This window comes from Takifugu rubripes, chromosome 2 (assembly GCF_901000725.2).
Source record: "Takifugu rubripes chromosome 2, fTakRub1.2, whole genome shotgun sequence".
Taxonomy (NCBI): Eukaryota; Metazoa; Chordata; class Actinopteri; order Tetraodontiformes; family Tetraodontidae; genus Takifugu; species Takifugu rubripes.
The window spans coordinates 13,837,104-13,851,146 of NC_042286.1; the positions used below are offsets into that span (position 1 = coordinate 13,837,104).

A 14,043-nucleotide genomic window follows, 5' to 3' on the forward strand; every position below is an offset into this window, starting at 1 on the left:
TCTGTTGAGACACGGGGCAGATGGAGTGTGTGATCTCGGCGTGTTGGAAGTGTGTGTGTTAGAAGTGTGTGTGGAGGCACGAGCTCCTTTGCACCCCCCCCCCACCTTCTGCTCTGATAAGATGGAAGCTTGGGGGGGGGGGGGCTGACAGATGTGTCACTTTATACAACACAGGAGACAAAGAGGGGCAGGAGGGGAAAACAGAGTTAACTGGCAGACCGGACCAAGCTGACCTGTGACCCCAGCTATCAATGAGCCCGCTGGGGGGGGGGGTTCTGCAGGGGGCAGCCTGATAAATCAGCCAATCAGAGAGTGAATCGGATGTTCTGGGGAGTCGGGCGAACCTTTTAGGCCACGCCCCCTTTATCTGTTGTACGTTAGCGTGTTGCTACCAGAACTGGCCCCTGCTCAGGTTGTGATATTATGCTAATGTTGCTAAGAAGAAGGCTGAATTTAGCGTGTTAGCTGAGCAGACTGAGGGTTTCCTGCTGCCCTGAAGTGACCGAGAACCATCTCAGCAGGTAACTGTTACTTTAATTACACGACAAATCCCGTTTTCCTCATGTTGTGGGACTATAATCTTTGCCTCGGAGATAAAAGCTCATTCTGATTATTATTTCCTGGGCTCCTGTGGTTTTTTATTTGGCTTCATATTAGCTCTGCGCTCCTCCGTTGTCCAATCTCTTTGTCCATCATCGGTTGCTGCCGTAGCCGAATCTGCCTCCAGGGATGGATAAAGTTAATCTCATCTCATCCCGACTCATCTCATCCCACATTTGCGGATCCCCCGGTGGGTGCTGCACACCCGCGGCTAACAAGCTAGCGCTCTCTTGACGCTTATTAGCAGAGTTACAGGAGCTGTTTTGCATTTTGTTGTGCTGGTTCTGAGCGAGGAGACAGACAGTAAAGTGTCCTTAAACTCCCAGATTATCCTCTAGCCTCTGTGACCAGGTTTATGATAAATGAGCAAAAGGTTCTGTTCGGAGGAGATTAAACAGGCCGAGGTCCCCAAACTCGGACCTGTGCTAACAAACTGCGATGGATTCTAATGCTAATCCACGCGGGCGTTCGGCTTTATGATGCGGCCAGTCTGTAAATCTGAGGAGGAGCTGTCAGGTTGTGAGCTAACTCTGATGCTAAATGCTAACGGCGTTTGCTGATACCTCACCTGCAGATGTGACAGGAAGCCCCACCAGGACGGACTGGTCCATCCGGGAACCGCCCCTTCCTCTCCAGCCTCTCCAGAATTTATTTGAGTTGTGTAGCGTCATTGTTGGCTAAAATGATACAACATTTCATTAAATTTGGCCACATTTTTACCTCTACGAGACAATGAACACTCTGTTACTGTGTCCTGGCTTTGATTGGCTCTGCACCACTGAACTGTGTGTGTGTGTGTGTGTGTGTGTGTGTGTGGGTGTGGGTGTGTGTGTGTGTGTGTGTGTGTGTCCTGAATCTCATGGGAAAATCCACACACAAAGTGAGTCAACGTTTACTGTGGGAGACACCACTGAGGGTGGTGGGGGGGGGCAGCCATGTGCCAGCTCTGTGTACGCTGTCAGGACCCATCACACACACACACACACACACACACACACACACAGCACACACACACACACGCACACACACACCCTGTACCATGTTTGGCCGGTCCTCAGGAGCCCCGAGCGGCTCAAACTTCATGTTCTGGGTGAACGTGGGGGAACTCTCCGGTCCAACAGAACCCGTCTGTCTGAACGCGCCAGAAAAGAACCAATCAGCACCGTCATGGCCGGGTGAGAATTACGAGTTCACAAATTAGCCTCTTAGCTGCAAAATGGAGCTTCTGTTATCTCCACTGAGTGAGTCGCACGCTCCATTTCAGAGGGGGGGGGGGCAAAAGGGAGACAGAGGGGGGAGAGATTAAACAGCCCATTAGACCGGATCGGCTCCTGTGAAGAGGGATCAGAACACAAACGGGCCCGTGGAGCCGCTGGCAGAGCTGCCGCAGGAAGTTAGCGTTGTTGTTGTTGTGATCATGTTTATCAGCCGAGACCCAGCAGGGCCGGAACCAGCGGCCCTGGATTTGGGTCACTTCCTGTTTGCATCAGTAGCCTTTATAGTGGGGCGTGAAAGGTCAAAGGTCACCCGAAACAGGTGCAACATAAATCTGAGCCCGACGGTGAACGGTGACTTTGCCGTCTCCGTGACAACGACCTCGTCGGCCCAGGGTGGAAAATATTTCCACAGCAGGTAATTAACCGCTTAATGAGAACGAACCCCTGAGCGGCGTTGGCCGTAGCCATGGCGACAGCAGCCATGTTGCGTGAGTGCCGCTGGTGCGTGCGTGCGTGCACGTGCGTGGGCGTTCACGTGCCGATGTCAGAGACGGATGCGTTCTGCTGCCGCGCTGATGTTGACAGATGAGCGTCTTTAGCCCCTCGGCGCCGAGCTGCTGCTGCCGTTTTTAGATTTGCACCCTTGTGGATGATTAAATTAACCTTTTTGAGCAGAGATAATAGCAGCTCAGGGACTTTCTGGCTTCCTTCGGCTCACATCGCCCCCCCCACCAGAACCCCTGATTGCTCAGTCTGCCCATCAGACCCGGACGGTATGGTGGCCTGGAAGCCTCAGTCAAGGTTTCCACTCCTCACTTCCTGTCTCAGCCCCTCACTTCCTGTCTCAGTCCCTCACTTCCTGTCTCAGTCCCTCACTTCCTGTCTCAGCCCCTCACTTCCTGTCTCAGGAGTAACAACACGTGATGCCACCTTTTGTGCTCTCCTGGTTGCGAAAACATCGCGCTAAGTTCAACATTTTCACGCTCAGACAGAAACAGAACAAATAAAGATCAAAGGGACGTTTTTGTCTTTGATGGAACAGTGATGTGGAATATTCATTTAAGTTCAAATATGATGATAAATCTGGATTAAATCTGATTAGAATGAAGATGATCTGCAACGAGAGAGTGTGTGTGTGTGTGTGTTTTCGTACTTGCTACATAATAAGTACCTAAATCCTAATTTTACTAGTGAAGTGAGGACATTTTGGTTCGTTCTCACCAGGTCAGAACTGGGTTTTTAGACCGGGGTCAGAACTGGGTTTAGGTCCAGGTCCAGGGTTAGTTGGTATGGCTGGGTCAGGGTCAGGAGCTGGCTCAAACACTACAACTATGAGGGTCACAAAGACAGAACCACACTGGTTAGTCCAGGGAAGTTCTGACCCAGCCACTCGGCGGGGCGGTTCTGGGCCGTTAAAAGAGCAACGCCTGATACGAGCTAATCAGAGACGTGATGAATGAAGGCGTGTTGCTTCAGCACACAGATCAAAGCAGAAGTCAGGTCATCAAAGGGGCAAAGAGAAGCTGATTCAGGTGATTCCGGTTCAGACCCGGTCCCACTATGGACCGACCGGTCCCAGTCAGATCTGATCCAGTGCGTTTTTTCACTGCCACCGCGTAATTAAGTGGAATCTTAAATTTACTGCGGACAGAAGTAACTGGTCCAAACAGCTTTGTTCTTTTCCAGAAGGACTCGTAAAGAGAGGCGGCTGTGTGGTTCTGAAGGGGAAACATCTGGAACATCTGTCATTAATACCAGTTAATAACCAACTTCATTGATCCAGCGTCTGTTCAGAGCCTCAGAAACACGAATCTGAGCCTGGAAGGAGAAATAAAATGCTGTTTGTTCTCTTCCCGACGAGGAGCGTTAACGGCGGAACGTCGCTCCCCGTAATTCCCGACCTTTATCGGCCTCCCGGAGCTCGGCGGCGGTTTGAAGTCCCGCTTTTATGAAAGGATTCAATTACCGCGGCCGGTTCAGTGGGTCCAAACCCGTCTTATTAACAGATTACAAGGTGTGAAAATGTCACCAGCGAGCCTCCAGCCGTCTCAGGGAATTACTGTCCCACAGTGGTCCAAACATCTGAGCAGGGCCGGGAACAGAGCGCCGCCGCCGCCGCCACCGCCGCCGCCGCCGCCGGCTTTGACTGAAGAAGAGTCACACTCGGCGTGACTCCGGTGGACGTTTCTCCAGAAAATCACTCATTTCATGCTTGGTGCTGCTGTCAGATGGGTTTTAAAGGCCTCCATCCTCCCCTCCGCCGCTGCCCCCTTAGCTCCGCCTCCACCCTCCCCTCTGCCCCCTTAGCTCCACCTCCATCCTCCCCTCCGCCGCTGCCCCCTTAGCTCCGCCTCCATCCTCCCCTCCGCCGCTGCCCCCTTAGCTCCGCCTCCACCCTCCCCTCTGCCCCCTTAGCTCCGCCTCCACCCTCCCCTCCGCCGCCGGCCGCTTGGCGCCGCCCCCGCCATCCCCTCTGCCCCCTTAGCTCCGCCTCCATCCTCCATCGGCGGTAGATTTTGCCGTGACCTTGGCACTGCAGCCGAGGGAGGAGGAGCGGCGGCTGCTTATCCCTGCCGATAAAGTGACCTCGTCTCCGTCAGAGCGCGCTAACGGACCCCCCCCCCCCGGAGACGAGCGTCCTCGGTGAGCACGGCTCAAACGGCAGCGAGAAGTTTGGACTGAGCTTCAGCTGGAAGCGTGACCCCCCAGGAGAGGACTGAAGGGACAGCGGCTCTCCTTCCTCTCCACTTCCTCTCGTCCTCTCCTCCTCTCCTCCTCCCCACTTCCTCCCTTCCTCTCCACTTCCTCCCCTTCCTCTCCTCCTCTCCACTTCCTCTCCTCCTCTCCACTTCCTCAGTGGTGGAGTTTAGACTTTAGCTCCAGCATTTCGCCCTCACACACACAGTGTTGCTACCCTTGTGAGGACCCTCTCCTGTAAGTCCTTCTGACAGCCTTGACCTCTGACCCCGTGTGCTGTGATCACCTGTAGAGGGACTCTTCATTAATAATGTCCCTCTCTCCTGCCAGGCCAGCTGTCCTCACACAGACAGACGTGTTCTTAATAACCCCCCCCACTGCATTACTCCTGCATCAGCATACCCCCCCCCCACACACACACACACCCCCCCCACCCCCCACCCCCCAGCACCATCCACATCCGTCTCCAAACATCACGGCTCTTCCTCACCCCAATTATTTCCCACCGCTCAGAGGGATTCTTCCACTCCTCGCTGCACCTCTTACTCCTCGCTCACCTTCCCTTCACCGCAGGCTGGGGCGTAATGAAGGGGGGGGGCTCCATGACATTGTTGGGATGAACGAAGAGTGTGTGTGCGTGTGTGTGGGGGGGTCATGCGAAGGAGACCCGATCTCCTGCGGGATGATTCTGTAATTCTACTGCAGCTAAGAAGACTGTAGCTCTAAAACAAGCTAGCTCCCGTGTGTGTGTGTGTGTGTGTGCGTCTGTGTGTGTGTGGGATGGTGGGGGGATCAATGTTATCCACACATCTGATTACATCCTCAGGTCGACACAGTAGAAAAACGCAGCCACGTCACCTAAACCGCTCCGGTACCGACGCTGAAGCTCTAAATGGGTTCTGGCTGCTGGGACGTCCCGACGTTCCCAGACACGAAGAGCTCGCTGGTTCTGTGCGGCTCCGTGTGTGGATCCGTAAACAGGAGCAGCAGCAACAGCAGCAGCAGCACTTTGGTCCTGATGTATGGACTCATCTCTCTAATTGGATTCATTAAGGCTGAGTGAGGCTCGGTCTGTGGAGACGCTGCCGTGACAACCATCTGTCGCACAAAACATCCCAGCTCATCAATCTTTCCATGTCTGTTATGGAAAGATCCCCCCCTCCTCCCAAAACAACCCCCCCCATGAAACATTTAAAAAGCTGTTTAGACAGCTAACCTCACCCAGGCGCCCCTGGTGGTCCCGCCGGTGTACTGCAGGTCAAAGGTCACAGCCTAAAATGGGAGCTCAGCCAGAATCTGAGCGGATCTGAGAGGAGCCGGACGCCGAATCAAGGACAGGAAGATCCAAAGAGAACATGATGGGAAACACAGGAGCGTGTGTGTGTGTGTGTGTGGTGTGTGTGTGTGTTGTGTGTGTGTGTGTGTGTGTGTGTGTGTGTGTGTGTGTGTGTGTGTTTTCCTGTTTTGCTCTTTTGCAGCCCTGTAATCACCAGGATTTGTGCTTCTGTTACACAGGTGGAAGACAAAGGATTTAATTACAGGGAGATGTGCTGTGTGTCAGTGTGTGTGTGGGTGGGTGTCAGCGTGTGTGCGTGTGTCAGCGTGTGTGTGTGTGTCAGCGTGTGTATGTGTGTGTGTCAGCGTGTGTGCGTGTGTCAGCGTGTGTGTGTGTGTCAGCGTGTGTATCAGCGTGTGTGTGTGCGTGTGTCAGCGTGTGTGTGTGTGTGTCAGCGTGTGTGTGTGTGTCAGCGTGTGTGTGTGTGTCAGCGTGTGTGTGTGTGGGTGTCAGCGTGTGTGTGTGTGTGTCAGCGTGTGTGTGTCTGGGTGTCAGCGTGTGTGTGTGTGTGTCAGCGTCTGTGTGTGTGTCAGCGTGTGTGTGTGTGTGTGTCAGCGTGTGTGTGTGTGTGTGTGTGTCAGCGTGTGTGCGTGTGTCAGCGTGTGTGTGTGTCAGCGTGTGTGTGTGTGTCAGCGTGTGTGTGTGTGTGTGCTAGGCAACACGACGGCCAACCAGGACCGTTTGGTAAAATCCCCGTTGTGTTGCTTTAATAAACAACACAACGGTTGTGTGACCCCTCCCTGGCTGTGTTCGCGTCCCAGCACCTCGTTCACCTCCTCCTCTGATCCTGAACACGATGTCATGTGACTAAACCTGGCTAACGCCAGCGTCTGCCGGTCCTTATATACGCTGTAATAGCCGAGCGCTAGTGCGCCCCCTGCTGTTCTACGCATGCATGACAAGAGAGAGAGTAAAGCTATCACAGCTGACAACGGCTAGCAGCTAACTCAAGCATGGCAACAAAAATCATGAGAAACTTTAGAGAACTGTAGAAACAACCTGATTTAAGGCGCTCTGTGAGGGAAAATGCTAACTGTGCTAACTGTGCTAACTACGCTGTGCCGCCTTTTGTTAATCCGTTCGTTTTAACTGCAGCATGAAACATGCTAAAACATTGGCTAATTAGCGTTTCTCTTCTGTGAACTGAGGAATTTCACAACCGCTCCAAGTTTATTTGGATCTGTGCGTCGAGGTTTATTCTCTTCTCGTCCGTCTTTGGTTTTGGATGCTAATTCGGGCAGCTTTTCAGGATCCGCTTTGTTTTACTTTGCAGCGTCGGCGAGCCAAACTCATTTCTAGCCTCAGTCACCAGCTCGCAGCACCGTTGCCAACCTCATTATTCCTCCATCGGTCAGCGATCCAGGACGACTCAGTGGAGAACGCTCAGACCCCCCCCACAACGGCGGCGCTCGGACCCTCCACGCTGCTCCCGCTCCATCGTCCACGCCTGCTCACAGAACCTCACAGGTTCACCATGCTAACGGGTGGGTTAGCGTGACCCGACAGTCCAGACTGAATTGTGAATTGATGTTTAAACTATCAACAGGCTAGAATGCTAAGCTAACAGGTGCCGTTTTCTGATGATGCAGCTAAATGCTGGACGCTAGCGTCCACAGAGGCTTCACACCCAAATCTTGGCTCAAAGTGGGTGTAACAGAAGCGCCTCTCGTTGGGTTCTATCCCAGTAAATCCCCGACTTTCTGCTGCGCATTTCTGAATCTGTTTTTGTTGCACCACGTCGCTGACACCACGCCGAGCTCCATAGCTCCGCCCCCTCCGCTTGCACCTTCTCGTCTTCAAGTTGAAAGCTTCCATCTCGTTAGCTGACGTTACCAGGAGCCACCTTCATCCCACTGCAGGGGTCATCAGACCAAACGACGCTAACAAAGTGCAGCGGTAGCATCGTAGCTACATGAGCTATCAGCTCAGCCGGTGATAACGAGGCTCCAGTCTCCGCAGCTCTTAGCGAGCAATTAGCAACGAAGCTGGGGGAGAGCGAGCAGAGAACCAGATCTGTTAGCATCTACCCAGGAGGCTCTGGGACCGGAGGAGGTCCAGGTCCACCACAGCCAGGTCCTGGAGCTGCCGGACCCACGTGAGCTCGCTGGGAGCTCAGCAACCCCGGACGCTCTCAGATCCGTTTTAGGCTCCGTGTTCAATTAAAGAAGCTCGTTAAGCACCGGGTGGATCCTGCAGGCGCCTCCTCGCCGAGGTTCTTGTTTTCCAGGCCGTCATGAATATTCAGAACCACCATATTTACGGCTGCTAACGAGTCGACTGTGCAAATGAGGCGAGCAGAACCAGACGACCGCGAGGCGCTTCTGCGGGGGGGGCGGGGGCGGGATCATCCCGCTGCCTCTGGAGGCCCGAGTGATGTCATCACTGATGGAGGCCTGAGTGATGTCATCACCGATGGACTCGTAGAGAGGAAGAGAACCGGGAGACCCGGGTCATCGGGGACGGTCCGACGTCCGGGGGAGGGTGGGTCGGCTCCTCCGGCCCAACAGGAAAACGCTGATGTGGGTTTTCCGCTCAAGGACGTCCTGATGCTGCAGCTCCGGAGCAAATTAGTCCCTGAACGCCAACAAAAAAGTCTGATCTATTTTTAGAGGTTCATTAAAGCCACGACTGTGTTGAGAGAGAAGTAATTGGAGAAGAGCGCGCACGTGAGTGTGTGTGTGAGGGTGTGTGTGTCTGTGAGTGTGTATGTGAGGGTGCGTGTGTCTGTGAGTGTGTGTGTGAGGGTGTGTGTGTGTGGGTGCGTGTGTGTGTGTGTGTGAGGGTGTGTGTGAGGGTGTGTGTGTCTGTGAGTGTGGTGTGTGTCTGTGAGTGTGTGTGTGTGTGTGTCTGTGAGTGTCTGTGAGTGTGTGTGTGAGTGTGTGTGTGTGTATGTGTGTGTGTGTGTTTCTAACGGGTCACCCTCTGCACATAATTTGCTTTTTGAATATTCAACTGCTGCCTCAATAAAGAGGACTGGTTCTGGTTCTGGTTCTGGTTCTGGTTCTGGTTCTGAACGATTCTGCCCTCACTCGATGCCTTCAGAGACGAGCTCGTTAAAAAAGCCACTGCAGCAAAGCATGCTGGGAGATCCTGGTGATCACAGGTGTGTGATGGAACCTTATTGCTCATGCTAATGGTTTACCTGCTCTACCGGGGTTGGAACCATCACCACTGGCTCCTGGGCTGGTTCCTGGGCTGGTTCCTGGGCTGGGTCCTGGGCTGGGTCCTGGGCTGGGTCCTGGGCTGTCTCCTGGGCTGTCTCCTGGGCTGGTTCCTGGGCTGTCTCCTGGGCTGGGTCCTGGGCTGGGTCCTGGGCTGGGTCCTGGGCTGGGTTCTGGGCTGGGTCCTCTGGGGTCTGGCGGTCTCAGTGACTGGGGGGCCGAGGGGGACGATGGTGGCGTCCACGTGGGCATCTGTTCGTTTTGTTCAGAGCTCCGTGCTCGCCACCATCTGTCCACGAGAGCTGGCAGGAGCTCTCGTGGACAAGGCTGAGAGGATCCAGGATGGAGGAGGACGAGGACGAGGACGGGGACAGTTGTCAAAAATACTGATAAACTGTGATCAAACAATAAAAAGCTGATTGTGGATTCAACATGAACCAAAGACCAAAGACCAGAGGCAGCTGGAGCTGATCAACATCTGCTCACCCACGAAGAACAGCTGGAATCCTGGACGTGATCAGCACGTCTTCATCTGTGTCCCCGAGGACAGGCGAGACGTCTTCATCTGTGTCCACAGAAGACAGGCGGGACGTCTTCATCTGTGTCCCCGAGGACAGGCGGGACGTCTTCATCTGTGTCCACAGAAGACAGGCGGGACGTCTTCATCTGTGTCCCAGAGGACAGGCGAGACGTCTTCATCTGTGTCCACAGAAGACAGGCGGGACGTCTTCATCTGTGTCCACAGAAGACAGGCGGGACGTCTTCATCTGTGTCCACAGAAGACAGGCGGGACGTCTTCATCTGTGTCCACAGAAGACAGGCGGGACGTCTTCATCTGTGTCCACAGAAGACAGGCGGGACGTCTTCATCTGTGTCCACAGAGGACAGGCGAGACGTCTTCATCTGTGTCCACAGAAGACAGGCGAGACGTCTTCATCTGTGTCCCCGAGGACAGGTGGGATGTCTTCATCTGTGTCCACAGAAGACAGGCGAGACGTTTTCATCTGTGTCCACAGAGGACAGGCGGGATGTCTTCATCTGTGTCCACAGAAGACAGGCGGGACGTCTTCATCTGTGTCCCCGAGGACAGGCGGGACGTCTTCATCTGTGTCCCCGAGGACAGGCGGGACGTCTTCATCTGTGTCCCCGAGGACAGGTGGGACGTCTTCATCTGTGTCCACAGAAGACAGGTGGGACGTCTTCATCTGTGTCCACAGAAGACAGGCGAGACGTTTTCATCTGTGTCCACAGAAGACAGGCGAGACGTCTTCATCTGTGTCCACAGAGGACATCTTCTGATGGAGGAGCGGCTCGTACAGAACCGTCACACGTCCACAGGAGGACGTCCCGCTCTCCTTTATGTCTCTAATAAATCACTCCTTCATCCGTCTGTCAGTCTGCTGATGATGATGAAGATGATGAAGACGACGGTCTGACCTTCCTCAGTCACATGATCTGATGAAGACGTGTGATCCCAGTAACACTCCCATCATCTGTCTGGACGGGATGATCTTTCACAGAGCTGCACATGGACACAACACACACACACACACACTTACTCTCTCACTCACACACACACACACACACACACACTCACGCACACACAGACACTCTTACTCTCTCACACACACACACACACTCTCACTCACACACACTCTCACACACACACACACACACACTCACACACACACAGACACTCTTACTCTCTTACACACACACTCTCACTCACACACACACACTCTCACACACACACACACACACTCACACACACACAGACACTCTTACTCTCTTACACACACACTCTCACTCACACACACACACTCTCACACACACACACACACACACACACTCACACACACACAGACACTCTTACTCTCTTACACACACACTCTCACTCACACACACACACTCTCACACACACACTCTCTCACACACACACCTGCTGGGCTTCTCTGCTCTGTTGCCATAGATAGAAGCTGCCAGGGGCCGAACAGAGATGCTCCAACCCAGCAGCCTCCCACGCTGCTCCACCACCCACGCTGTCTCTCTCTCCGTCCGTCTCTCTCTCCGTCCGTCTCTCTCCGTCCGTCTCTCTCCGTCCGTCCCGAACCGTGAAAACAGCCTGAAGATCAGACTCGTGTGTTTATTTTCCAAAACATGAAAACAGGCTGCAGGCGGCACAGGAAGTGAGTTCCCAGTGTTTCCAGTAGGGCAGAGTTCACTGGGAGACGAGGCAGGCAGCCATGCCTGGAGGACGAGCCAGCAACATCTCCCCCGTGTCCACACACACACACACACACACACACACACACACACACACACACACACACACACACACACACACACACACACAAACAATGATCATCTAATGAAGCCTCAGCTCAGCGTTATAAATGTGTTATTAAGTGATAATCTGGGATTCAATTAGGGAGAAAACGTGAGGATTTCAGGGTTTTGATGTTCCGGAGCGAATGGACGAGAACCAGAGGAGCCTGCTGGGCCAATACTGGGCCCACAGCCCGGTCCAGCTGCTGCAGAAGGTCCTCCTCCCTCCAGAACCACCAGTCCATCTTTACCGGGTTAGACTTGTGAGCACTGGGGTCAGTGAGGGTTCACCTGTGCTAACGAGGGGGTGGCTTGGTTGAGGGGTGCTAACGTCAGCACATCTGGTCCTGCTGTGGTAGAACCTGTTCCAGAACCTGTTCCAGAACCTGTCACAGGTTCTTGAGCTACTTCATGACTGTTAGCCGTCAGGCTAATGCTGGGCTGTCCCAGGTGAGTGTGTGTTCACACACCTGAGATGAATGTTCGATTAGCATCTGGGCTGAGAATGGGGGGGGGCGGGGGGGTCCAGTTCCCACAGTTCTGTGGGACGGTGAGAACAGCAGCCCAGTGATCCCCGGTGGGGGCTTCATTGATTGGAGGCACTTCTGCGGGGGGGGGGGGGGGGGGGGATTTACCTTCCTGTAATTAACAGGATTCACACGGATTCTGGTCCAAAGTGCCGTCAAATCAATCAACCAATCGTGTTTTTGATTAATTGCTGACACAGGATCCATCCTTTCCATCTCAACATTTTGTTCAGGCGACGCTGACGTGGAGCGCCTGGGACGTGTGAAAGTGCCCCCCCCCCCGGGACACCTGGGTCGACCCCGGTCCTCTACCCGGTACTGTGGAATTCTGGGTAAATGGCTGCGGTGGATTTCTCTGACTGAAGGCTGAAGAAAACGGACTTTTCAAGCCGATATAATATTCATGACTACAAAACACGCCGAATTCCCTCTGAAGTCAATTTCACTTTATTTTATCCCCGTGTGTGTGTGTGTGTGTGTGTGTGTGTGTGTGTGTGTGTGTGTGTGTGTGTGTGTGTGTGTGTGTGTGTTGTTTATATGGCCGTATTACCATTTTATCAATCAGGACGGTATAATCGACAGCTAGCTTTAGTTAGCGGCTAGCTTATCTAAAATGACACAGAAGCTGCAGAAAGGGAGGCACACACACGTGCACACTCGCGCACGTGCGCACGCCTCCTGGTGGAATATGAAATATTCATCTCATGCATATTTGCAGAGGAGGCTTTAAAACCGCTTCTTGGTTCAGGCTGAAAACAACAGATAAACTCATCTCAATCCAGTCTGGATCTGGCAGAACGCTCCGGCGTTCCAGCCCCCACGCACGAGGAGCGCGCACGAGGAGCGCGCACGTCAGCCGAGCGACCTGGGAGACCTGCGTCTCCGTGACCAGGCCGTAGGTAACTGACTGAATGTGCTGGTTTCCAGTTTTACGTGCACTGCCCCCCCCCGAAGAAATACAGACAGGAAGTCAAATGCGAGTTTCTGAAAACTTCCTCAGGATGCCGCGATTCCTGCGAGCATCAACACTTCAGAGAAAAGCAACAAAAAAGCCCCAACAGCCTCCCGTTAGCACTTCCTGTCAGGAGAGGAAGTGCTGCTCATCTGCTTCCTCCCTAATCTCGCCAACGTGGCGACGCTCCAGGAGACCAGGCCGTGTCTGATCCCAAACACCTTCACCGGCCTGAACATCCTCATCCTCACAGCTTCCTGCTGGGATGAAAACAAAGATCCCAGAAGAAAAAGATTCCGACCTTTACGGGCGATGATCTGAAAACACAGCTGGGAATCCTCCAGATGTGGGGAATGGGAATGTCGTCATGGCTGCATTCATCAATATGTGGAGACACCCAAAGAATTAAACTGCTGTCCGTCTCGGAGCGAAGCTGATGTCGGTTACCATAGCAACCGACCAGCGCAACGCCATTAACAGGTTCCCAGCTACAACGACACGTGGAGGAAAACAGCTGTAAATCACACGGAAATAAACACCTACACGCGAATAAAGGGATTAAACAGCTGTCAACACTTAAACTATAAACAGTAAATACGTTAAACGATGTTTGGCAGCTAACGAAGCTAATGAGCTAATGTTGCTCCTGAAGCTGCGGATAATGAACGTTAAAACCCGCAGGACGCGACAGATCAGCGGCTTTAAACTTTAAAAATGCTGGTTCTTACCTTCCGATAAAGCTTCCCGATTAATAATCCACAAAATCCAAGAAGAGCTTCGTGTGCTTCCAAGGCTATTGTAAACGGTTAGCCTGTCGAAGCTAAAGCCGAGCTAACGACACTCGGCTCGGTTTAACTCGTATTTTGAAACATCAACTGCTCTCATTTTAACGGACTTATCTACATTATATTTATTAAATGCTTGTTATTATTCCATTTGCCGTCGATAAAAAAGCTTTTCTGACCCAACCAGCAAAGCTAAAGTAGCAACTAGCATAATCTGACACGTGAGCCAGTTAGTTAGCACCTGTGAATTATCAGACAGGTGTGAAACTAAAATCATCTCGATCCTGATCTGGTGGGTGATTTATTGCGTTTATTCCCGCAAATCACAATTTTAAACTTTTTAACACCCAGAAGCTTCATAAATGAAATCACTTATAACTATAAAACTCTAATTTCTGTTTAGCTGTGAAACAGCAGCACAAACATGAAGAAAGACTCAATTA

The 14,043-nt window shown here is 52.9% G+C and overlaps 1 long non-coding RNA gene across 1 annotated transcript; it reads left to right on the forward strand.

Moving 5' to 3' along the window:
• Positions 1–374: 374 nt before the first annotated feature.
• LOC115247330 (uncharacterized) lies at positions 375–1,297 on the forward strand. Its single transcript, XR_003886389.1, has 3 exons — positions 375–521; positions 658–790; positions 1,175–1,297. It is a non-coding gene; the product is annotated as an uncharacterized lncRNA (long non-coding RNA).
• The last annotated feature ends 12,746 nt before the right edge of the window (positions 1,298–14,043 follow it).